The sequence below is a fragment of the Anastrepha ludens genome, chromosome 3 (assembly GCF_028408465.1).
Source record: "Anastrepha ludens isolate Willacy chromosome 3, idAnaLude1.1, whole genome shotgun sequence".
Classification (NCBI taxonomy): Eukaryota; Metazoa; Arthropoda; class Insecta; order Diptera; family Tephritidae; genus Anastrepha; species Anastrepha ludens.
Window position 1 is genome coordinate 86,306,905 of NC_071499.1, and position 27,483 is coordinate 86,334,387.

General features: G+C 36.1%; 1 protein-coding gene across 1 annotated transcript in view; it reads left to right on the forward strand.

Moving 5' to 3' along the window:
* Nucleotides 1-5,032: 5,032 nt before the first annotated feature.
* The window catches only part of LOC128858371 (uncharacterized), a 71,904-nt gene continuing 49,453 nt past the window's right edge, over nucleotides 5,033-27,483 (forward strand). The window contains exon 1 of the mRNA XM_054094577.1: nucleotides 5,033-5,124. The gene's annotated coding sequence lies outside the window, so the exon portion shown is untranslated. The remainder of the gene's footprint in view (nucleotides 5,125-27,483) is intronic.

The following is a 27,483-nucleotide window of genomic DNA, read 5'->3' on the forward strand; positions in this document are numbered from 1 at the left end:
GAATTGAACGCGATTCCGGCGGATGAGTTTAAAAAATGTTTCCTGCAGTGGAAGGGCCGCTACCAGCGGTGTATTGACGCTCATGGGTCCTATTTTGAAGAATATTAGTTGTATAAGCCAAAAGGTTTAATAAAACAGCTTAAAAAAATAAGGCTCATTACTTTTGAATCAAACCCTGTATGTGTAAATTAACACCATTTAAATGCACACCGCCGTAGCCGAATGGATTGGTGCGTGATTACCATTCGGAATTCACAGAGAGGTCGTTGGTTCGAATCTTGGTGAAAGCAAAATTAATAAAAACTTTTTTCTAATAGCGGTCGCCCCTCGGCAGGAAATGGCAAACCTCCGAGTCTATTTCTGCCATGAAAAAGCTCCTCATAAAAATATAAAAAAATATCTGCCGTTCGGAGTCGGCTTGAAACTGTAGGTCCCTCCATTTGTGGAACAACATCAAGACGCACACCACAAATAGGAGGAGGAGCTCGGCCAAACACCTAACAGAAGTGTACGCACCAATTATTTATTTATTTTTGTTTTAAATGCACACCATGAGCACGTCTACAGATAAACTCTGCCAAACAGTCGATTCTTGCCTCATTCTTGACAACGCCGTGATATCGACGTTGTTGAAGGTTGCGCCACAGCAGCAAAATTCTCAACAGAACGTCCAGTTTTTAGTCTGCCTGTTTTATTTTCTATCCTCAACAGAACTAGTTTCTTGAAATTTTTCACCAACCTTTGAATTGCGGACGATTATTTCCACAAAAAAAAAAAAAAAAATTACAAATTTTTCGATATATTATTCTTAAAGATCGACCATTTTCATAATAAATTCAATAACTTTATATTTTGTTCTATAGTGTAAAATTGCGCATCTACCTGCTTGACTAATGTCGAATGACATAAAAAAATGTAATTAATTATTCGCTACTGACATTTAGACGTCACTTATGAAAGACCCTTTATTATCGGAATACTGCTGTAAAGTACAAATCTTCCCTAATTATTTTTGGCTTGCTGTGGGTATATAGGGTTTGGTTGCGTATAAATTCTGGTGATTCCAGCAACGTAGACACGGCTCATGGTAACGTATCACCGGAATGAATGTAAGTATAGCTCTAGTAGGATTAGTGATGTGCAAAACAATAGCAACGCTGCTCAAAAAATGTTGTGCTAGCTTTATATTTCTTACCTTGGTAATTTCTCCGAATAACTTTCGTGCTTATTTTGTTACTCCTGCAAACACATTTCCTAAAACAAAAATGGAGAAAAAATATGTCCATAATTTCTGCTCAGGAAAATATTAGGCGCCTTCGTTTCACCGAGCTTTAGCAAGTGGCTAATAGATGAAGCAACTGGTATAAGGGGTTAGGGGTAGACAGAATTTGCAAAAAATTTAATTTTTTCGCATTATTTTTAAGTATATCTTAAAAATATTTTGTGAAAATTTGAAGTGAATCCAACAAATACTCCAGAGCGTTCGCAAAGCTTTAAATGCGTTTTTCTCAAAACTATGTTTTTTAAACTGGTGATCACGGTAACTTAAAAATCGCTGGTAGATTTCAAAAAAATTTATAATTTATTATTTTTTCATACATTTCGATTTTTTTAAACAATTATTTGGGGGATTTTTCTCGCAAATCTGAAAAATATTTCCTGAGGCCGCCATATTGTTAAGCAAAGTTTCGATCAGACACAATATTATCTATTAATAAAACTAATTTCTGTTCTCCGATTGATTTTAGATGAATCTCCAAAGACTTGTGATGATCACTGCAAGAGACTTCTGGAGAAACGGGCTCTACACAAACAGCGATAACTTTTACAATTAATAATTTTTTTTTTAAATTTTGCTAAAGTCAAGTCGAAACATGATGTAGTAATGCTATGTTTTTATTTTTGTAAAATAAAGCAATGGACTAGCAAAAAAAAAGATTGAAAATCTTAATTTTTTCGGTCCTCTGATTAGCCCTAACCCCATAAGCAAATATTTCTTGGTACTGCTGGAAAAGGGCGGCCGAAAATTACATTTATTTTTGAAAATAGTCAGTTTTATGAGCAGAGCCCGGAGATAGCGATTGCCTTTCAAAGGGCAAATGGTTTTTGTGAGAAGATTTACATCCGCGGGACTAACATTGCCTGCTAAAAGGCGACCGCATTAGAAAAAATCGTTTCATTTCATCATTTGTTGTTTCATGTCCCCAGAGGGTTTCGAACCCGGTAGCCACAAACTCATTCGGCTACGATGACCATCGAATAACTAAAATTATATACGAGTATCCTGAATTATATACACAAGGCGGCCGTCGCAGCCGAATGGTTTGGTCTGTGACTACCATTCGGAATTCGGAGAACGTAGGTTCGAAAAAGAAGAAAAAGGTCGCCCCTCGGTAGGCAATGGCAAGCCTCCGGTGTATTTCTGCCATAAAAAAGCTTCTCATAAAAACCATTTCGCTGACGTTCGTAGTCGGCTAAACTGTAGATTCCTCCATTTGTGGAACAAAATCAAGCTGCTTATCGCAAATAGGAGGAGGAGCTAGGCCAAATACCCAAAAATGGTGTACGTGCCAATTATATATATAGTATATATATATGTATATGTATATACACGAGTATACAGGATATAGTAAAAATATATACTTATGCATGTGTGAAGACGTGTAAGTATCATACGGAGCTTTTCACGTATTGGATTAGTCGAAATCGCTTGCAGAAATAATTGAAAATAATAATATTTGTTTGCTAATTTACCGAGCACTTACCTCAGACTATTAGCATCGGAAGCTTATTTGTGGACTTTTACTCAGTTAATTTTAATAGATCTTTAAAACTAACTGATCTTCTTGTACGATTCTCGAAAGCGTCGAAACTTGTTTCATGGTTTTTAGATAGTAAGAATTATTTGATTATTTGTTGTAGCAGCATAAATTTTCCCACATATATACATACATACATACATATATACCGGGAATGCTACTGGAATGACAGTCCTTGGCCGGATATAAATCCGGGTTGTTCTGGTAACGTTGTTGTTGGTGCAGCAGTTTACTAACGGTAACTTAGAACCGACTGTCAAGGGAATTTGATTTGGTCTTCTCTTAAGGTTATAATAAGTCCAAGTGGACGGGTCCACATTTGGAGGGGTCTTATATTAGCTATATGGGCAAAAATATTATTTCTAAGATGTGCAGGTAAGTGTGATGTGGATATCATTGTAATTGAGTTCTGGCATTGGCACCGTGTTGCTTTAGTATAATTTTTTGTAGAAAGTGAGAATATGTAATCTCAAATATGATAAATAATATTCAAAAAACGGATTAATTCGAAAAACAATTCAACTATTCTTGTCAATTTTGTCAGATGTCAGATGTCAGATATATTGCTCCTGAATGAAGCAGAAATATTCTTTCATACAGTATACAATTTTTTTTTGTTGATTTGCTTGCTTAACATTCACTTATGAGCACTAAATATTTTCATAATTTAACAAGAAAAGTTGTGATGCTATGTTTTTTCTTTTTTATTCAAAAATTTTTTTCTTATTCGAAAAATGTCATGGAGAGATGATTTCGAAGAGGTATGAAAACCAAATAATATGTTTTTTCGTTTGCGTTAATTATAATTCTTTGCATTTTGCTTATAATACGTTCACATATAAGTAGATGATCTACTTTTTCGCGCTTTACTCAAAATCCGTGATTAAAAAGCGCGATTTCCCGTACAAAATTTCTCTCCCAAAATCTTAGATTATAAAATAATCCCAGATAATAACGATACTTATTGACATACAACCCTGTGTTTTCTGTGTTATCGATAATTATTATTACGAATGTAAGGAGAAATATCAAAATAAAAACTAAATGAAATGCCAGCTAAATGGATGCCAGCAAAGAAAACAGGTCTTTAAATATAATTCTAATAAAATGTTTGTTAAATATTATTAATTATGGATACATTTTAATCATTAATAATAATTAAAGACACCAAAAACACCGAAGTTTTCCACCAAAATAATTTCTATGAAGAAAAACCTCTCAAAGCAGTATTGACAGCTGATTGTAGATTTTGCAGGTAATCTGCCATATGTGAACGGGTAGATTAATTTGGTGGATTTATAGGTGATTAATGCATATGTGAACGTATTATTACCACAATTTTGCTTGTTTGACCGTTGGTATACATGAAATCCACCTAGCGGGCTGAAAATAAATGAAGTCACTCTGTACTTCAGCCATAAAACAAAAAAAAATTTTAGCACCCTGTGACAATCAAATAATTCAAAAAGTTCTACGGAGAATTTCGTTAATAAAATGTAAAACTTCTAGATCTTATAAAGCGTAACTTTAATTTAGTTAAAAAATGTTTGACTTATATCCAATACGGTTTCCATGCAATTGATTTGAAACATTAGCAAATGCTTAATTTCCTAATGAGTATGTTAACATTTTTACACTGGCAACGCCATTAGTTTTCTGATAGGAATTTGCGAAATCTACCAATTGGAATTGGAAAAACAAATGTTTGAAATGTTCCGCAATGGACAGTCTTCTGTCAAATGTGTGGTTCATTGGTTGCTAATTTTTCGGTCGCTGAATCCCGTTGTACAGTCGTAAATAGAATTTCTACCAAATCGCAGCGTGTGGCAAAAATCGTAGCACTTCGTTGAAGAAGAAAATCGCGGATAGAAATTTAATTAACATGAAAAGCACGTAAGAGAAGTGCAATAGGCATTGCATGAGGCGATGTAAAAGGAAATGAACGACGTGTTTTGTGCAACGAATCTTAAGTGCATAGAAAATATTTAGCAAACAAAAAAATTTAAGTGCTAATTTGTGTTTTTTATTGTCAAGTGCACATTTGTGAGTGTAGTGTTTGTGGTATCGTGCTGAATTGTTGTGTCGGCCAATTGGAAATTGAAACCAAAACAATCCCCTCTGCAGGTGGAAGAGGGTAACCGCATATGATAGGTAATTTTAGCAGGAGTAGGCGTACAGAAGGTTGCGTGTTTTGGGCACCGGCGCAACAGTAGCGACTGCATCGAATGCCAAATGTTTTTGGAGGCGTAGTAGCTGACAGCTGGAAAAATTTCGATTGAAGTATGCGATATGCAAATTGTATAAGGTAAGCTGAAATAATTGAAATACGCAGAACTATTGAAATTAAAGCGCTCGAAATGCATTTCGATATTTTGAAAAACAATTATTGTGAAGAAAGAAGAGCAAACGAAAGAGCGGCTCATGGGTTTCATAAAAAGAAGACACCAAGATAGTCATACACAGTGAATAAACAGATGCACACAAGCATGTGGCAATGCACGGTGGCGTCCAAAAGCAGGGAAAGCAACCTCAATTGTGATTCGTGCCCGAAACAACGGAAATGAAACATGCGGAAGCATTTGTCAGCTGTGGCAACCAGTGCAGCTCCAAGCAGAGGTGCATCACCAAGCAGAGGTACAGTGCAACAGTAAGCGCTGGCAGATGCAATCCGCTTACAAGTATGTTAACCTTTGTTGTGGCCTCCGATTTCCAAAATGCAAAGTAGAGCAGAAAGAATGTGAAAATTTGGGGAGCGCCAAGTAAGTTTACGTTGTTAGGCAACCCTTTCTGTTGTGGTCGGCGCTTTGTAAGGCTATTGTGGCGGATTTAATTTAGTGGTTTTTAGCCACATTCAGCGCAATATACTATTCTGCATTTTAGCCATGGACTACATATTTCAAAACAAAAACAAAATGTGTACGGGCCTGGTGTACTGCTGGTGGGCACTCCTTTATGCGTCGCGACGTTCAAATGTGCTGCTGTATCTGCTATTGCTGTTGCTCTTCATTCCCTACAAACCAAATGTGACACGTCAGTTGCCTCTTTACCTGTTTTGTTTCTTATTTTTACCAGTGAATATGCATATGTATGTACGAGTATGTGATTCCATACTTCTCACTCCATTCTATATACATAAGCTATGTCAGTTACCCCGTTGTGTTGATTGGGTCGTCGTCATCGTCTTCTTCCTCCATTATTTGATTCATTAGCATATTCGCCGATGCTGCAGAAGAAAGGCAAGAAAGTATTGAATTTATAATAAAAAAATATGTGGTTGGCAAACTTAGCGCGCGGTTGTGATTCTATTAAAGTTCACTGCCCCAATCGCGTGTCCCCTCATTCCCAGTCGCAGGCTTCAAAATAAATGTTCTTTTTTACCTATTCGCAACCGCAGGCGCTGAAGTCATGATTGAGCGCATTGTTTACTGTTCTTTTTTTAAGTATTTTGCACGCTAATGATTGCAAACTATGCGCTTGGGACTCCACAAACAAACAAAGAGTTGATATGCCCTAAGGGCCTATGTCGGCGCTGCGATTTTGTTGACTGCCGATTCTGACGTTGTCTCTGAACAACCAAAGTTCAAAAATCGATGAATTGTGACCTGTTAACGATGGCTTCTGTAAGCAAGCATTAGTTTTCATTTGTATGTGTGTATGGACATACATATGTACATATGTATATGCAAATAGGGATTAATGCATTAATATTAGTAATTTTAGCCAATAATAAAATTTATTCTCTTTTCTAATTTTTCCTTGTTGATGTTTTAGTTTTATTTTCAGTTTATGTAAATATAGTTTTGTTCCATGATTCAATTATATTATATAAGGTTAGGCTAGTAGTGGCAAGGGCAGCCGAAAACCGGCTCCAAATGAGCGACTATCACCTATATACTGGACTCGGCACTCGAAGTGTAACCAATTAAAAATGCCATAAATTTAGTTTGGAAAATGACTTTTTTTCTATCAAAGTAAAAAATGGGTGAAAATAATACAAAATTAAGAATCATTTTACTGCCCGAATGTGACTTGCAGGTATTTTGGCCCACTTGCGGACAATGACTTTTTTCAGCGCCTCGAGACTGGTGTCTTTTAGTTCGGACCTTTCTGTCCAAAATGGCCCATAGAAAATAATTCATCGGATTCGGGTCTGGTGAGTTTGAGAACCATTGTGTGGATGTTATGAAGTTCGGAGTGTTGGGTTTTAGAGTGTCCATCTGCGGTTACAGTGGCCCAAACCATCACATGTGGTGGGTGCTGCCTCCTGGTGGCCAATCGATGATTCAAATTCTGGTACGAATGGTCAGTCAAATAAACCCTATCGTTTTGGTAGTTTACGAATTGCTCATTTTGAAAAATTTGCTCGTCAGATGTTCGGATATTAACCGCTTTCGGCCAAGCGAAGCAACTCCTTCGCCAGACTTGAGAGACTTGTTGCTGCTTTGCTGTGAGATCACGCGCCTTTTGGATCTTGCAAGGCTTGGCTTTGAGATCATTATAGATATTTTCAGTTCTTCCGTCATTTGATTGGCACTTCGTCGGGCATCGGGGATTTCGCTCAAGTCGCTTCTTCACTTTTTCAACCATTTCACGTGACGTTGCAGTCTTTTGGTGACCACCTCTATGACGTTTCGCGATGCTACCAGTATCATTGTTACGAGTAATGGTGCGATAAACAAAAACCTTATTTACTTGAAGGTGCTCGAGCTCACGAACAATCGCTGGATGTGATTTTCCTGCCAAATATAATTCAATCACACTATTACGTTTGAAATCCATTACTGATTTTCTTTTTTCGCGTTTACTCTCGGAACAATGCTTCCGCGCGCTTGTAAACAATACTCTGGACTGTCATTTAGTCAACTAACTAGTCAACCGCATCAACTGCACGAGCGGTCTGAAGTTGGTTACACTTTGAGTGCCGGACCCTGTAAGACATGAACGATGTAAATAGTGTAAAAAAACCCTTAATTTACAAAATAATTAGTTTTTATTACAATACTTACTCGAATGTTTACAAGCAGAAAATTGATTTTGAACGAATAATTACAAGGCATTAAGTCAAATTGGAAACAGTGTTGCCGACCATGTAATTTGCACCAAAAGTTTAATTTTTACTACTACAGTTTTTTATAAAACATGTACGTATGCGTATTTGTAAAGAAGAAACATGCTTTCAAATAAGGGAGCCGATTTGGCAAGAGGGAGCGAGAAAGCTGCTTACTTACCTAACCTCCTAAATATAATTGAATCATTGTTTTGTTATAAGCCAAAAAAAAAATGTATCTCCTCGTTCGCCGACATAAAAAATTGTATTTTAATAGCATGCAATATTCCCCACAATTTTCGTTGTTGTAACAGTAAAAGCATTCCCCATACTTTTTCGGAAAATGGCGCTGAAGTAAAAATGAAGTAATGATTCTTGGCGGAATATAGGTAAATCTGGGTAACGTGGAACCTACTGTTGGGTGGAACGTCTAATAAATTTTAGCGAATGCTGCTGAAGTGTAGGGATAGAAATGCGGGTCGTTCCGTTAATGTAGATGCTACTGTTGTGGGAAGCGTGGAGATCTTTTGGAGGCAAAGCCAGTTCCAAAGTAGAAGTTTAGAAGTAATTTTAAACACTTCTTTCACTGCATCGATGGTTTCCCAGTCCGTTTGTCAGTTATACTATTACACTGCTGAAACCAAAAGTATGCCAGACCATATTTAAAGGCTTTTGGACCATTTAACAAAGCACAATTTGGGAGTAAAACTGGGGGTCGTTTTCCCATGATGGAGAGAATACAACTATCATCCTTGTCGATTTCCAAATGCTGTTATTCTGGCATCATAAACATTCTCCATAAAAGGTTGAAGAATGCCGCTGAAGTTGCAGTCCTTGGCCGGTTATATAAATCCGCTTCGTTTCGAAAAATATGAAGCATTTTGCTCACTTCTTCATTACAGATTTAGAAAAATGTATGGGGAATACTACTGCAGTGACATCCCTTGGTCGGATATAAATCCGGTAGTTCCGGTAACGAAGAACCGACAGTCGCGGTGCGAAAAAAAAACTGTATCTATCATTTTATCGCCAAGAGACTACCGAACAATAGTCACGCACCAGCCCATTCGGCTACGGCGGCCGCTTTAATTTTTACCAATTTTTTCTCGTTGAATTTTGCATATAAAAAAATTCGGCAAAGCGTGACATCGCGCGTGTTGATGTTTATACAATTCGTTGGGCTATAAAATTACGTATCGATGCACATAAAATTAAAAAAAAATTTTGTTTTGATGAAATAAAAAAAAAAATTTCAATTTTGTACGTTTAATTTTGCTACGTGGTGTATGCTCGTATGTAAATAAATTTTAAGAATACGCATTAACAGTAGTTAGGCAAGTATACACCTCTACAATCACCAAATTTTATCGTCAACGAGCCCGTGTGTAATTTATTGAAGTGTTGATTAGACAGCATAGCATAACCTCAAAAACAATGCTGGGTAAAATCTATGCCATAGCAGAGCGATGCGCAATAGATATCCTTACAAGCCATTAAATAAGTTTTATTGTCTTCAAATGAATTAGTTTGGATACGTATTTTGCTATTGTTATTGTATTTGTTATTATTTCCTAGCACTAAAAGGCGGCATTCTTACCTGTAAATAAAATAATTTTGCTTTTATGAAACACAAATTTACCTCCTCTCCACACACATGTAATTCCTCTCATTTGCCTCTAAGTCATTGGTGCCTATTAAGTATTTAAGTACCTATCGCAAATTAAGTACGGTAAACGCTGAAATTTCGTAAGGCAATTTCTAATACATATACATTTGTAGATGCTGCTCTATAAATTTTCACAAAAATCGTATAGCGATTCTATGGGCAGGCAAGAATGGTTAAAAGCAATGCTGTGTACTTTAACTTTGTTTAGCTTATGTCAGTATGTGCAGTAATTCAAAGCCATGGTGTATGTAGATAGTAAATTCGTGCAACAAAAATTAACAAGTTTAGTTGACACAGCTTCTGGCGGATTTTAGCATTGCCCATCAGTTTGCATAATACATTTCTTTTAAACATTATTTCTTTATTGATTGCATACGTACATACAGGGTCCGGCACTCGAAGTGTAACCAATTAAAAAGGCCATACATTTAGTTTGGAAAATTACTTTTAATCAATTCAAAGTAAAAACTATGTGAAAATAATACAAAATTATGAATCAATTTACTTTTACTCGATATGACCACCTTTTACCTTGACTATGGCCTTGAGACGGTCCAAAAACGAATCGGAAACTGCCCGAATGTGACTTGCAGGTATTTTGGCCCATTCACGTGCAGTGGCTTTTTTCAGCGCCTCGAGACTGGTGTCTTTTAGTTCGGACCTTTCTCTCCAAAATAGCCCATAGAAAATAATCCATCGGATTCGCGTCTGGTGAGTTTGAGAGCCATTGTGTGGACGTTATGAAGTTCGATACGTTGTTTTTTAACCATTCTTGGTTCACTCGAGCTTTGTGAGATGGTGTCTAGTCCTGTTGAAGCTTGCATGGTCTGCCACCGAAATGTTTGTCTGCCCACGGCTTCTAAGCAACCTCCAGAAAACTTTCCCGATAATATTTCGGATTTACCTTGACACCAGGCTCGATGAAAACGATTGGAGAGTGTCCATCTGCGGTTACAGTGGCCCAAACCATTACCTGTGGCGGGTGCTGCCTCCTGGTGGCCAATCGATGATTAAATTCTCGTACGAACAGTCAATCAAATAAACCTTATCGTTTTGGTAGTTTATGAATTGTTCAATTTGGAAAAGTTGCTCGTCAGAAAACACAATGTTTGGAAATTGACCGCTTTCGGCCAAGCGAAGCAACTCCTCCGCTCTCTCAAATCTGAATCGTTGCTGCTTCGGTGTGAGATCGTGCGCCTTTTGGATCTTGTAAGGCGTGACTTTGAGATCATTATTCAGTATGCGGCGGATGCTACGGTTAGATATTTTCAGTTCTTTCGCCATTTGATTGGCACTTCGTCGGGTGTCGGGGATTTCGCTCAAGTCGCTTCTTCACTTTTTCAACCATTTCACGTAACGCTGCATTCTTTTGATGACCACCTGTATGACGTTTCGCGATTCTACCGGCATCATTGCAACGAGTAATGGTGCGATAAACAAAAACCTTATTTACTTGAAGGTGCTCGAGCTCACTAACTATCGCTGGTTGTGATTTTCCAGCCAAATATAATTCAATCACACTATTACGTTTGAAATCCATTACTGAATTTCTTTTTTCGCGTTTACTCTTGGCGAAATTCTTCCGCGCGCTTGTAAACAATACTCTGGAATGTCATTTAGTCAACTAACAGACAGCTGATGCAAGGGTATCAGCTACGCGAACGATCTAAAGTTGGTTACACTTCGAGTGCCGGACCTTGTACATAGATTAGGGTGCTCCTTATTTAATGATTTTTTTTGCAAGGGAAGCCAAGGGATGATCTGATGATCTTGCATTTCGCCCCAAAATATTCATTATTTATTCCCATGCATTATCTATGGTTGAAGAAATGGAGTCTGCTGCACCATCCAGAAATTTTTTTTTCGCTGAGGTGCTGCGCATGTTTTTCCATGTAAAAACATGTCTTCCGTTCATTATATAGAGGAAATGTCTAATACCACCTTGAAAAAATGATGAAAAATCATGTTTTGAGTGTTGAGCCACTCAAAACTTCCACTTTATTATACTAGAATTTAAGGGGCTACAGAATTGCGTACCCATTGTGGGTTTTTAATTTTGATTGAAAAGTTCTAAATTCTGATGTTCATTTGTCGGTTTTTTGTAAATCTTGTACAGAGTTTGAAACTTTTATTTAGATTATATTTGTTGTTGAATCAACTATATTTTTATAAAGAACGAAAAATTATGGGAAAAAATAAATAAAAGAAAATTAGTTAAAAATTGTCAAAATATCGCATATCTACATATTATTTGGACCATTTATTACATAGTGCATACCTTTGTAAAATCCACATTTTTTTCTTTATGCGGCCCCTTAATTTATTCTACGAGTATGGTCAAGGATGCTTAAGTGTGATAGGTCACCAAGTTTGGCCAATCCGCTACGGTGACAAACAAAATTGTGCGAGCAACTTCGGCGGCCAAGTCATCGGGGACTCGGCAGCAGAATTTTGCCCGTTAATTTCACACGTATTCACACACTCGGTCAATCAGTCGTTGTTCGGACGGCAGTGAAGCACCATGAGTGAAGGTTGTGCCGATTTTTGTCGTATATCTATAGCACAGCCTCAGTTTTGTCGTAAATAAACTGTCATCACGACCCCCATGACGTAAACAAATTAGCTAATTCCTTCAAATGTGCTGAGAGCCGGTTAACGGTCTGATCTTGCCCACACCATCTGAAATCTTTTCACCTTGTTTGGAGTGACATCATTTTGAATCGCATTCATCTTTCTAAATTTATATTTATTAATCTCAAGGATTTGCAAAAGTTATAAATCTTCCTACAGGGCGATTCATTTTGTGTCACCATGTATGTGGTGGAATTCTAACTCTAAATTATACCATACATGGATAAAACCAGCTTGTACCTTCACAGGCCTTTAATCTTCCCTTTTGATGTCCAAAAAAAATATACCCTATTGCTTTATTAAGAAATAATTTCAACTACTTTTATATTTTTTAATTTTTATGCAAATTTCGTTTTACATTTTTTCAATTACATGCCTTTTGCAGTAGAATGAATTATATTACAATATATAAAATATATATATTATAAAAAAATTATTAAAATTAATTAATATACAAATAAATATTCAAAACTTGTTAATAAGTCCCTATGCTTTAGTTATGAAACTCACTTCATTCCAGAAGACTACTAAACGATTATTCGTTTTATCAAAAACTTTAATTACACTTATCAGTTTGTGTTTAACGTACGTTTATTGACTCTTCATATATATACATACATACTTTCTATGATATTCATAATGATAAAGTAAATATGTGTGTAAGGAATTCTTATTAAAATTACATTGCCTGTGCATTGTTTATATAGCATTTGTTCTACTCAATTAGTAAGTATGCCAGTAATCGTTATCGCTTGATAAAGATATTATAATAACATATTTATCAAATCAATCACTCCGCTGGACACCGAGAAAAAGCTGTGGTTGGCAAGTATAGAATACACGTGAAGCCTCTTTCAATCGGCTTACTTTAGCCGTTAACAATTAAAAATCGCATTGGCGTTCCTAAAGCTGGGCACAGACGGAAAACAAATCCAAACAATCGGTTGAAGTTTCAATAGATTGATGCGTGTGGGGCGCAGTCGGCAAACCGATCGAAAATTGACAACATTTTTTGTCAACTTTCTGATTTCTTTTGAAATTTTGAAGTTTGAAGTAAATGGCAACATTAAGCAGTGCTGCACCCAAATTGGTGGCCTTTTTTTACTCTTCTTTTCCCCCCTTCTTTTCATGCACAAATAAATACCATGCATTATAAAAATTTTTTTGCGCGTGGCATGCTTACTCACAGACTATAAGCGTGAAACTAAAATTGCCAACAAATCCACACGTGTGTGGCAAAATGAGTTTCAACCGATTGTTTGGATTTGTTTTCCGTTTGTGGCCCGTATAAGGCAATTAGGTATATGTTATCAAGAAGACTCGGTTTTACTGGCATTCATACAGTATTCCGCAAAGACTAACAACGACAACATATCACTTTCTCGTCATCCCAATGCCTTCATCCGTCAATACTGCAATGGCAATAGTACTGAACAAGTCACCTAATTGGTAATATCCTCGGCGCCTCATGTTCTCGAACGAGGGCTAACTACAGGAGCCTGAAAATCTAGCTAACCTATGTGCTCTACCTTCCCAAATCTCAAAGATATTAGAGTCGATGGTTTTCAGGGATGCTTAGTGAACCCATGTTTCAGATTTAAGAAAGAGGGTAGATGGCGCTTTCTATAGGCATATGCTGCCAGTTAATATGAGTCTTGGGATGTGCTCGTTTATTGATTTATTTATTTAAACTCATTGGCTCTGTGGCGTGATATATGTATATACGAAATTTCATAAATCTGTAGGGAATTGCAAACGTGTGTGTTAAGCGATTGAAATAGTAAAATAAACACCGTACATAGTCGTTTAAACAAATTAATATAATGTGGAAGGAAATGTAATAAATGTGAGTTTCTCACTTTCAGTTTGTAACTTTCACATGCCAGAAATTTTGAAAAAGTTGAGAAATGTTATATTATACTCCTGAAAATTTAATTTATTCTTTCATATGGTATGACAAATTTCAATGAAGAAAAAATATTGGTTCGTGGAAAAAGAAATCCATTATTTTCTCGGTAGATGGCTGTAGTGGTCGATATCTCGTAAAGTATTGATCAAACAGTTTGAAGTTTATGCTCGTGGTCAAGGTGACATTTCACACTAAACATATTGCTATTTTTTGTTTGTTCCATTCAGTTGTGAGTTACAGGGTGTTAACAATGGAAGTTCAACAAAGAAAAAATTCGGTACATCTTACAGCTAAAATTGTGATGGTGTTTATGGTGCCGTAACAGCTAATTACTTGCAAGAGGAAATATTTGAAGCGCCAATTACCAGAACGTTCAATAATGTGTGTGACTGACACATAGATGGCGGCACTAGTACTAAATCAATATTTTTTTCGAAAGTTGGCAACCTTTTTAGGCTTACTGTCAAAATCATATGTTAATCCGACCATTTGTTTACAAGTTACAGTGCTTTAAGTGACGCTACTTTTGAGTTAAAAAAAAAAATTAATTCAAAGCAATTCCGTGTGCTGATTTATCATTGTTTTTTAATGAAAAAAAAATACTTTTCAATGCCATGAATGGCTTGAAAAATATTATTCGGACTCTGCTCCATCAAAGAGAAGCATTTGTTATTGGTATGCCGAATTCAAACGTGGTCGTACAGACACCGATGACATTCCATCTACTGGAAGGCCAAATGACGCTGTTATTCCGGAAAACGTTGAAAAAACACTGAAAATCATTATGTCCGACCGTAAAGTGAAAGTGAGGGAGATTGCTGACCTTCTAAAGATATCAGCAGGCAGTGTACACACCATAATACACGAACATTTGGGTATGAAAAAGGTGTTTTCCAAATGGGTGCCGCGTTTGCTCACACCGGAGCAAAAACAACAACGAATCGATGATTCAAAGAGCTGTTTGGACATGTTTACGCGCAATAAGTCGGAGTTTTTGCGTCGGTACATCACAATGGATGAAACATGGATCCACCATTTCACTCCAGAGTCAAATCGTCAGTCTGCTGAGTGGCATGCAGCCGTTGAAAGCCGCCCAAAGCGACCAAAGACGCAGCAGTCGGCTGGCAAGATTATGGCGTCTGTATTTTGGGATGCGCATGGAATAATATTCATCGACTATCTCCCGAAGGGGGGGGGGGACCATCAACAGCGACTATTATATAGCGTTATTGGAGCGTTTGAAAGACGAAATCGCAAAGAAACGGCCTCATATGGCGAAGAAAAAGTGTTGTTCCACCAAGACAATGTACCGTGTCACAAATCAATGAAATCGATGGCAAAATTGAACGAATTGGGCTTCGAATTGCTTCCCCATCCCCCGTATTCTCCAGATTTGGCCCCCAGCGACTACTGGTTCTTCGCAGACCTCAAAAAGATGCTCCGTGGTAAGAGATTTGGCTCAAATGGTGAAGTAATGCCGAAACTGAGGCCTATTTTGAAGGCAAAGAAAAATCGTTTTACAAAGGCGGTATCGAAAGATTGGAAAAGGGTTGGAATGATTGTATCTCCCTAAAGGGGGACTATGTTGATGAATAAAAACGAATTTTGGCAAAAAAATGTGTTTTAATTAATTAGTCACACACATTATTGAACGAAGGTTTATATATAAGTATAAATGTTTGAAGAAAATGTGAGAGAAGTTCAAAAAGTTAGGGAAATAAAGAAATAAATTAAATATCAAATTCTTTTTAAGCCGAATACTCTTCGCACACTTTTCATATAAAATTGGTGATATAAAATTAAGGAAAGAAAAATTATTATTTTTTTAGTGCTATATTTTCATTTTTGTTTATGCTATATTTTCATTTTTGGAAATAAATAATAATTCGAAGAGTCTAAATCTACACTAGATCCGAAAATGCATACAATTATGTATAGTAGTCATCGCAACATAAGTCGTTTGAATGGTCGCTATTTCGTGTAAAAGAAGAACACATCAAACCTATTTTCTGCTAATTTGTTCCTTAATAGAATCTTAAGTGTGTATTGTTAATGCTCCGTAGTATCCCGTCGTAATATTGGCACTGTTTTCTTTATAACCAGCCAATAAGGTGCCTTCTGAATCTCTTCAGCCGATCACGATGTCTTGACCTTCTCGGGCGTTGCTAGATATTTTACAGGACTGCATCCATTACTGCTTTTGCTTAGATTCATAGCAGTCAACCTAAGATTCGACTCCATTAAAAATTCAGTTCATAAACTATTAGTCTGCTTTCGCTTCACAAATTCATGAAAGCTTCATGCGCTATTGCTTCTAAAATAGAGTTATAATGCTGGGCGCTGACATTAAGCATACCACAATGATCATGGAGGATGTTTGAAGTGACTTCACGCATATATTTCAGAATGAGATTTTCGACTTTTTCTGCCATGCCTGATAATGTCCAATCAGCTTCCCCGTACATGTATAGGGAATGTTGCTCTAAAGGCAATCCCGGTCGGGATTGTAAATACGTGTCGTTCCGTTAATGTAGAAACAACTGTCGTGGGAACGTGAAATCAGCTGGTTGTTATTGTTGTATCAGCATAAGCATTCAACTACATGCGTGAGTTAGCTGACATCGTAAAGACGTCAAAAGAAGGTGTAGGATTATATAACATTAGCATTTCACTATGAGAAAGCTCTGTTCAAAGGGGGTGTCGCGTTTGCTCACTGTTGGCCAAAACCAAGAACGTGTTGATGATTCTTGATGTGGGCAAAACTACATGAATTGAACTTCGAATTGCTCCCACATCCACCGTATTCGCCATTTGGCTCTTAGGGATTACTGGCTGTTGATACCAAAAAACAAAGCTCGTCGGTAAGAAATTTTGCTCAAATGAATCATTGGTTACATGGTTATCACTGAGACTGAGGACAATTTTGAAGCAAAAGATAAATTGTTGTACAAAAAAACGTGTCTTCTTTGTTAGGCCCGGGACTTTTCGGCACATGTGTTATGTTACTGGAAAGACAGTCCTGGCTGGATGTCAATCCAGTTCGTTCAGTAACATAGGAGCGACTGTCGTCGAATCAGCTAGTCGTTCTTAGCGCTGATAATTTTCAATGGTTTCTCTAACTTGCGCTTGACAAATCGTTGGTTTTCCTGGATAAGAGTCCTAGCAAATAACTGGCATCTCTTTTAAAATGATATGCTTAGACCTTGAGAACTTTTTTTGTTTAGTGAAAACATTCATCAAGACGTGGGAGTAAATTTTTGCCATATTGAAGCTTCTTCCCCGATTTATTTGTTGCTGTGATCATATCTCAAAAGTGTATGTATCTGTATGCCTGAAATTTATACGTGTCCACACCCTTCTCCAACCTCCTCATTCCGCGAGTTTTTATTACCTCGTAGTGATAAGAAAAATTGCAATCGTGATTTTTTAGCCCCTAGGTAAATCACGATTCCTATTTTAATTAAAACCGATGATATTTGAAAACTTTCGTAAATATTTAAATGTGTTTGCCAACAAGAAAAAAAATTCTATACCCGCGCACACTCGTACACAAGTTCACATAATTATTTTCATGTAACGGTTATACGTATGTAATACTATGGAAGAATCGAGATAGGTATAGATAGACATGTGTATGCAGGCCGAATGATGGTAGGAGTCGATTTAGGCATGTCTGTCCGACCGTGCGTACTACAACACGTGCAAATGCGTATACATATAACGGTAACAACTTAATAAAACTTGCACATCCTTGGTAAATGCATTGCTCCCCACCTCCTTTAGATCCGACATTTTATATGCTACGACTAAATATCCGTCCGTTCGGCTGACGCTACGTGCTTTAAGAGCCAGTTCAAATTAAATTTTTCTAAAATTGACCTTGTTTTTATTAAATAATATAAAAAACTTAACATTTTGAACAAAAAATATTTTTCCCATTAAATGACCTAAATATAGTATAAGTTGAGAAATCGTTTCCATTTAAGTGATAATATAATATTATATTATATATGTAAATTGGTAACATGGAGTACCGTAACTATTGTTTCAATAAAGAACTTATTTATTTACGTATTTTGTTTTAAATTTTAATTTTTTATACAATATATTTTAATTATTGCTTCTATTTTATTTTTACTTACTCTTATAATTTTTCTAACTTATTGAAACACATCAATACATATATTCCTTTAGTCTAATCTCATTAAAACTATTATTAGTCATAGCTTATCATCGGCCAGCACGTTTGTATACAGTGGTGGGCATAAAAATGTTAGCACCATATACCACTTTGAACCAAAATTTCCCGGAATATATTCAGAAAATTCAAAATACAAGTTGATTTTTCAAAAGTTATATTATTTATCACCTCAAAGTACTCGCCATCAACTGCAACTAATTTTTTGGCAGGTCCTCGCTCAAATAGATCCTCGCCGAAGCCTAGGTGTGCTTAATTCTGCTTCATCTTCATTTACAAGCATTTCTTTTACGAGCTTCACAAGCAGGGGTTTTTCGCACCCTTCCAAATGTTGTGCCCTACGGTTTCAGTAGCTTCATAAGCATTTAAAAGTTTACTTCTTGTAGGTCTACAAATTCGATTCTGCTGCTAAGTTTGCCGATCGTGCAATCTAAAAGCAATTGATTTTATTCGAGCCGCAATACCTCTATTAGGTAGCATAAAGCCAGTCTAATATTTGTTTGTGACACTTCACTTGCGGTTAGACTGCTTGTTAATATTTGTATATCCGTCACTGTATTTTTGAGAGTGTCTTTCATCCATAACAAATATGCTTACTTTTTAGAAGTAAATCACGACTTTTTTCTAAGAGAACATAAAAAGTAAATATTATTGTATGCCATTTCATATTTATAAATCATTTCCGGTATGTGTATGCTTACCTCGAATTCGACTTATAAAGATTATCTGATTGGCAAAATTGTTTACTGTTTTTCTCCACCTTACCACCCTCATGACTTCATCTTGCTAGTAATGCCTCTAATGTTGTCCTCAAAGCTGCAAATCTGAGCTGGTTTAGCATTACCAGTAAATTTACGTACATCCGGAAAAAGTGGTGCCCAAGATTAAAAAGGTCTAGGCGGCCGATTGACGTATCCATTTCTTGAGGTGATTGGACCACCAAAAGTTCGCACCACTAATCGATGGTCGCAACTGTTGTATAATGTTTTACAAAACTGGTTTAACACTTAAATCATTAGCATTGAAATGGAAAACCAAAAAGTCGGGAGTCATTTGCTTGGAATCCTTACCATTGACGTTAGAGGTGACTAAATCCTTCGTTTAAAAAAAAAATAGGCAAACGACTACAAATAGTGACTTTTCGTCCTGTGGAAACCGTTCTCCGTTTCTTTCTTTTCCATAATCTCCCGTCTATTCCTAATAGAAAGTGTTCAGTTATTATTTCAACCACTGACCATTGGAAGACATGACTGATTAAGATTACGACTTCGAATCGTTATCAGAGGCTTTTAGCTTAAGCTCTCTGTTTACCTTTCAAATGGGCTCTGCTATTGACAGCCTAAGATGGTACTTGGGAAATGAATATGTAATGTCCACATTTTGGGCAAAATTCCTCAAAAGCAGCTACTTCCTTTTTCTTGCTAGATCGGCATATATCATCGCGAGTTCCCTCAGGCCTTCCTACATTCAATTGTTACATTTAAGCAACTAGTATTAGCTTGTAGAGATCTAACATCAACTTGATTCTTTGAGCTATAGAGTGGCCTCCCTTTTCGTGCCAATTCAGCCTGATAGACGCTGCGGGGGTTAGGCAGACGTAGGCTCAAGCTCAGTGAGTTTCCTTTAAGTAAATTCATAAACCACCCAATCGTCATCAGTAAAAATGACAGTGGGCCTTTGGTTCAACTTAGAGCCATTTTCCTTTCGTTTTGAAAACTTGTCAGAATTATTCTTAAATTCTTAAGGGGGGGGGTAGGGTCACAAAATCGAAATTTTTTTTCTTCACTCATCTTATAGTAAATCATTTCAAGAATGTTGTGTCAAAATTTTAAGTGGATCGGAGCAGAACTCTCAAAGTTATAGCCTTTGTAGGCACTCTACCTCGAATGCGGAGCATCGATAATTTCTCAGAGTCATTTTTTCAAACGCGTTTTTCCCGAAACGACTTCTTAAAAGTCGGTGCCAATCACAACTCCGAAACTATTCAACCGATTCTTTTCAAATTTGGCACACGTTTTCTAAATCAAAAATACCTCCCCCCTACACTGTTTTTTTTTTATTTTTATTTTTTTAAGGTTGTTTTTCACTTACAAATATGGCGAAATTTTTCACCAAAAATGCTCGTTTTACGTTTTTTTGCCACCAAAACTACAAAAATGAAAAAAAAAATTTTTATTAATGTAGCATTACGTCATACTTTAACTGAAAAATTCGACTTTTTTAGTTTCAGATGCTTCTACGACGAATGCCGATTGGCACCGCAGAGCGCCTCTCGAAAAACATATCTCCAAAAAAACTCTGTCATGGGCTTATTTGTCAATATTTTATTATTAATATTTTTTAAAAACTTATTGAAAAGATGTACAATAACATGCAACTGATTTTATTAAAGTATCTTAAGCCATATTTCTGTAAAAAATTCAAAAGTTAAGTTTCCTGGAATAATGTGCAGAATTTTGAGTGCCTAAATCTGAGCTACCTGCAGGTATATCCGAAAGAGCAAACATTCCTATTAATAATCGAATATCGATGTGATTCCTGTGACACTCTCTGAGGATTTTTTGGTTTCGCGACGAGAACGACCGGGATTTCCGATGCCCAGAAGCGACAGCTTTTCTTATTAACCGATTTTGACTTATTTTCAATAAATGCAATCTTTGGGGTATATAATATTCATTTTGACACAGATAGAGACAACAGAGATATGACACTGACTTTCTGACAAGATCAGTTCAGAATTTAATTAGACGATAAAATAAACTAGAGTACACCTGTAGTGAACAATGCAGGCCGGGTACAATCAAAAGAGGTTTAGGGTAAACCCTCCTTAAGGATAAACTGGCCATTGCAGATTGCGCAGTCATCTGCACAGGATTGTGATATGGTTCGCTGAGTCTTGTCATTTCTGCGACGAATCCTCGGAGCCTCCAATACACCTTCTACTTGAATGTGGCGCCATAGCGCGGAGAAGGTTGAGGCATCTCAGCTAATTGAAGCCAGAAAAAAGGGATATACACCTCAACCCAGCTCTATCTACAGTTTAATATGGGAACTGTGTGACCAGTGGTCGAAGTGCAAATCTCAAATCTATCTATCCTGTATTCGGACAAGATTTTCAGTGGGAGCTATCACTGTGTAAATAACATATGGTTAAAAACACAAAATATGGCCCACCCTTTACATAGAAACACACGTTAAGCTTTTACCTATATACTACAATATATATATTAATATACCCTGTATTTGAATTTTGATCAACTTGCTTGCTCGCTCGCAAACTTTTTTCCCCCCAGCTATTTTTGTTGTTCTGCTGAGCAAATTTTAACAGTTATGAACTTCTAGTTTCTTTTCACCTATAAGTCGAATAATAATTAGAAAATGGTACTCTAAAAAAATTATCCACTATCGCCGATGATAAACAAACACATAATTAGTTTTGACCGCCCATTAATTAAATTTTTCGAGTTCAAAGTACCCAATATGTAAATCATACGAATACCGTTTAGGTAAAAATATATTCGCAATTTTTTACAAGTCTTGATTTTTTTTATGATGTTGTGGGTCTTTTTCAAATTTTATTTTGTGACCCTTACTATGCCAGCAACACAATTTAAAATTCATACAAGAAAAATGTGGTACCTCAACCAGCAACAATGACCGCTATCATCTTTTGAAATTGTGCAAGAACTTGTTTAAGGCTTAGCCAAGCGTATCTTTTACCATTTAGCCTTGGTATTGTAGCTTGTTTGTTACAATTTAATGGTGAAATGAATTGAAAGAAGCAGAATAAATGCGAGAATTAGTCGCAGGGGTTTACTCTTTTGTTTTGGTTTTTGTTTTATCTATACATTATGCGAGAGATGAAAAGATAAAGAATTTGTTTTTTTTAATAATCATAACAAATTTTTGGATTCGTTATGCCGTTAGAATTGTGGTAATTAAAAAGAATCGCTTATTTTCATGTTATATTTATTAATGGCACATATCTGCATAAACAGGGTCTTTCAAGTTCGAGTTCGTTTTCAGCAGTATTTTGTTTTGACAGCTTTCACTTCAATGGCAGATATTAAGTAAAATGGCATTCTAACATTTACTAAAATTAGTTCAATTGCGCTTCAGAGCCGCATACATAGAAATAAATTAAATCTAGTACGAAAATGCAAATGAAAATGAGCTTTAACGAAACCAGAAATTCGGATAAGCTCGAAATTCCCTGCTTGGAGGAGGTTGGATTCTATCTTCTAAGATAAAAAGTTTGTGAAAGGTTTTTAGCTTTGGTTGGATTCTAGGTTGGATTCTATCTTCTAAGATAAAAAGTTTGTGAAAGGTTTTTAGCTTTGGTATTAAATTTGGAATTTGATGTCATGAATTGAAAAAAAAAACGAAATAAAAAGGTTGGCTTCTATAAAACTGCTTACTCAAAATTTTCTAGAAATTCTATTGAAAAATAACGTGGAACTAAGACAAAAAGTTTGTGAAATTTTTCAATCATTAGTATTAAGGTTGGAATTTGAAGTATACGGATTTCGTTAGAGAATGAGCTGTACCTTTAAAAACAAAAACTACTGAACCTTCAAAAAAACGGAAAAAGTACGTACACATCCATCCACATGTATCCATTAAAATAAGTACCCCCACGTTCGTACGGAAAATGCAAGTATTTTAAATTAATAATAAAAAATATTCAATGGTATGTGGTTTTGATTACACAGAATAATATGGCAAATTTAAGTAATAATTCAAGGATCTTTTAAAACTAAAACTAAGAAGAAGAGCAAAAAAAAGAAATATTCATGTGGTCATTAAAATAGGTACGCAATAGAAATATAATATATACCACACAAAAATAACTTAGTATTTTTATTAAAAATGCTGTTTAAATTATCGAAGTTGGATTAATAACCACTGTGTCCATCCTGATTGTCAATGACTTTTCGTATTCGATTTGGCATAGAATTGATAATCCTACGACAGGTTTCTATGAGAGTGGAATAACACAGTTCTTTGATTTTTTGCCATAAATCCTTACTATTTTTGAATGTTTTCTGCCCGATTCGCTCTTCGCTTTAAATCTGCCCAAAGTCTTGCAATGGAGTTTAGTTTGGGTGACTGGCTTAGCCAATCCATCACTTTAGCATTATTTTGTAAAAACCATTCACGTACTAACATTGAGGAGTGTTTTGGGTCATTATCTTGTCATAAAAAGCCACCGAAGTTGTATATTACCCTCAGCACTTCTGCACTTCTTGAAGTATGTGCTTGTAAATAAATTTTTCCATTTTATTGGTTATGATGTGAATAGGTCATAACCCATATCAAGAGAAACATCCAAATCATTATGTTGCCGCCACCGAGCTTGATTGTTTTTATTGTCCGCGTTGAGAAGACAAGCTTTAAGACATCTGAAATTTCGCTCAGCATCATTTCCAAATAAATTTATTTTTGTTTAATCGCTCCAAAGTATGTTATACTTTTTTTTCACACCCTCTGGTTCACACCACGATTTGTGCTCTTGAGCAAAACTCCTTAAATTTGCTTATATCAATAGAAGATCTTTTTGAGCTATTTTGCCGTAGGTTCATGTTGCAAAAAAAATTAAATAAATTAAAATATTAAAAAGTAAAAAAATTAAAATAAATTACTTAAAATAAATTACTATGGAGGTCATGTAAGCTACAAATCTGCAGGCCGCTAATGAGGCCAGTAGGAAAATATGGCTGCTAAGCATGGGTACTGACATCTAACATAAATAACTATATTACCTTCTCCGCTTTGAGCGTAAAATTCGAAGATTGAAAAGGATTGAAGATAGAAATTAATTATCATATTAATTATTAAATGAACTATTTATCAATATAACGGGTATTTTACATTTACAACAAACCTCTGAAGCCATTTGTAAAAAAGCGAAATTTCAATAACAACGTTAAATTATTTCGAGTAGCACAAGAAAATCGATAGACAAAGGTAGTGTACCTATTTTAATGGCCATATTTGTATATATGTATATAAGAAAAAAGTTAAAAGTAAAATTATTCGATAATAAACTTACACATTAATTGTATCCACAGTTAAATTTTTCAAGCGTTTATATATTTTTTTTAAATTTAGCTTATCTTAAAATTATCCTCCGCCAACAATCTTGCTTGATCTACGTCGTCCTTAAATTTTATGTGTTTCTTTTGTTTTCTCCGTCAACCATTTAATGCTTTTTAGTCACAATTACGTTGACTTTGACTTCTCTTTATCTTTTCAGATATTTTCTTATATTCTTTGTCCATTTTTCAATTTGATGTTGCTCAAATATTTAATCTTAGCTTTGCCATGAAATCTTAATGAGTCGCCATTTTTATTAATTGGTTTTTTGCCTGCCTCCTCTCCTCTTTCCAAGTTACACATTTTCTTTCTTTCTCCATCAATCTTTTCTTGAGTTTTTTTGCTTTTACTTGGCGGCGGAAAGTTTGTCAAGTCAAATAATTTTCGTCAACGCTTTTATAGCCTGTTTGCATATGCTTCAAAATTCATCATCATGCTTTCCCGTTTTATGCTCCTCGTACTTTTTCAGTAGGATGTAAAGTTGATAATTAACGAGTTAAAAAGTACCGTGCTTTATATACCATACCTGCGCACATTTTAATAAAATTTAATTTGGACCCAAACAAACCCGTAGACAATAAGAGTTATAGTTTGTAACAACGTAGGGACGGAAGGAAATTTAATTTTACTATATAAAAAGTGGATGTGGTTTTTGTCGAATCTCAAGAATATTTACGTCGGTCTAAATGCGGTTGAAAGCATTATCAAGTTGGTTCAAAAGCAAATATTTGTCAGGTCCAAAGTGGACGCATTTACCCGAAAGTGGACGTGTCATCGTCAATTTAAAAAAATTTTGATTTGCATTGTATTCATTTTTCTGGGCTCACCATTTGAGCCAAATTCGAGTAATTTTGTGTCATTTGTAACAAAGATTTCACGTTTTTTACTTTTGGAAAATTACATTTATATGGGAGGTGGGCATGATTATTAACCGATTTCGTCCATTTTGAATGGTGTACCGTGGATATATTAATTTTTGCTCGAAGTATCGTGCGGATGTAGGGGCGGACGTACAGGCATGTCTAAATCGACTGCTCGTTTTATTTTGAACATTTTGGTATGCATACATCTCGGCATATCTAACTCGATTCCTTTTGGCCTGTTGTATACAACCGTTGGGTGAACAAAAGTTCTATACCCTTGTGCACAAGTATGCGCGGGTATAAAAAAGTAATAAACGCTCGGTAAAGTTGCAAGATACTAAAATGCAACATTTTTCTCAGCCTCCTATAAAAAATTGCTTAGTGAATTTTTTACTGTCGTTCGAAATTTGTTTGTTCATCTGACAACGAGGAGTGAATTACTCTTCTCTCTTCCTTTCTTATTTATTTTGTTGGTAATTCAATGAGGGTTGAGGATGAGGTACGACTTTATTTGATCTTCTCTTCATATAATACCATTCTGAAATACAGGGTGGCTGATGAATTTTGCTACATTAAGAAACTCAAATAACTTTTTTTTTAGTGTATGGAATTCATTTATTTTTTTTTCAAGTTGAAGGTCATTAAATTTTATTAAATGTAGCTTAACTAGTTTTAAAAATAATTGAATTTGAATGCCCCCCATGCTCGTTGACACAAGTGCGACATCTTAGTAAAAAGTTGTTCATTGCTGCTTTGAGAGTTGCGACAGGAATAGCCGCAATTGTTGCCCGAATGGATTGTTTTAGTTCATCCAAATTTGTTGGCTTTGTTTTATAAACTTCTTGTTTACATAAACCCCACAAGAAAAAGTCAGGTGCAGTAAGGTCAGGCGACCTGGGGGGCCAACGAAATTCGGAGTTTCTTGAAATCAGTTTATTGGGAAATTTTCGTCGCAACTCTGTCATAACTGTCTGGGCTATGTGAGACGTTGCCCCATCTTGTTGAAACCACACAGAGTTGAAAGGAATTCTCTTTCGGCGTAGTTCTGGATAGAAAAATTCTTTCAGCATTTTCAAATAACGGTCTCCAGTAACCGTAACGGTGTGACCATTTTCTTCAAAAAAATAAGGCCCGACAATACAGCGTGAAGAAACCGCACACCACACTGTCACGCGAAGAGGATGCAATTCCGTCTCGTGGAGTATCTGTGGGTTAGAAGTACTCCACATTCGACAATTTTGTTTGTTCACATTGCCGTTTAAATCGAAATGGGCCTCATCAGACATGAAAAGGCAATTTAACATATTTTGGTCTTCTTCCACCATTTGCAGGATCTTCTGGCAAAATTCCAAGCGAATTGGCAAGTCTGCTGCATTCAGTTTGTTAACCATTTGGATTTTGTAGGGAAATAAGTCTAAATCTTTGTGCATTATTGTTTGCAAAGACTGTCGGCTGACACCAAGTTGAGCAGATAAGCTTCTTGTTGAAACCCTTGGATTGCTTTGTATAGCTGCAGCTACAGCAGCGATCGTTTCCTCCGTCCGAACTGGTGGGTTTCGATGATTAGGCCTTCTTGCGACTGTTCCTTGCTCAGCAAAATTATTCACCAGTCTCATTATGGTCCATCTGCTCGGGGGATCGCCGCCAAACATCCGCCTGTACTCTCTCTGTACCAAAACTACGGACTCCAGTGCGTGATAGCGGCGGACTATCCAAATTCTTGTTTGCGTGTCCCAGTTATCCATTTTAATAAATTTTAAAGATCAATCTGCAAATTAAAACAAAAATGGAACAGATAACTTAAAAAGAAAAAAAGTTATTCAATGTTTTTTTGGTAGCGGCTTTCATCAGCCACCCTGTATTTCATTTATGTGATTGCTAATCAATTTGTTGCAACTTAGTTTACGTTTGTGCTTGGCTTAGTCTCTGATTGTATAGATACCGTTGGGATTCGGAAGAGCGGTTTAGGGTCGTGATTCTCTGGGACATTTTTTTAATTTCAAGTGAAGAGTTTTAACGGGCTCTCATCTCACACGAGCCACCTCGTTCGGGTAGGTAGGTAGATTAACTTTCACGATCACTTCAATTAATGTTTTCAACAGGCGTATGGCGATTTCTCTAGTTTTTATATTTCAATTGAATCGCGAGTTTAATTGCTAGGAGCGCTCCATACTAATCTCTATGGTGATGGGGAAACCAAATAATGTTTTTTCCGGTATAGCATTACTAGCGAGTGCTATTAAAAATACACATT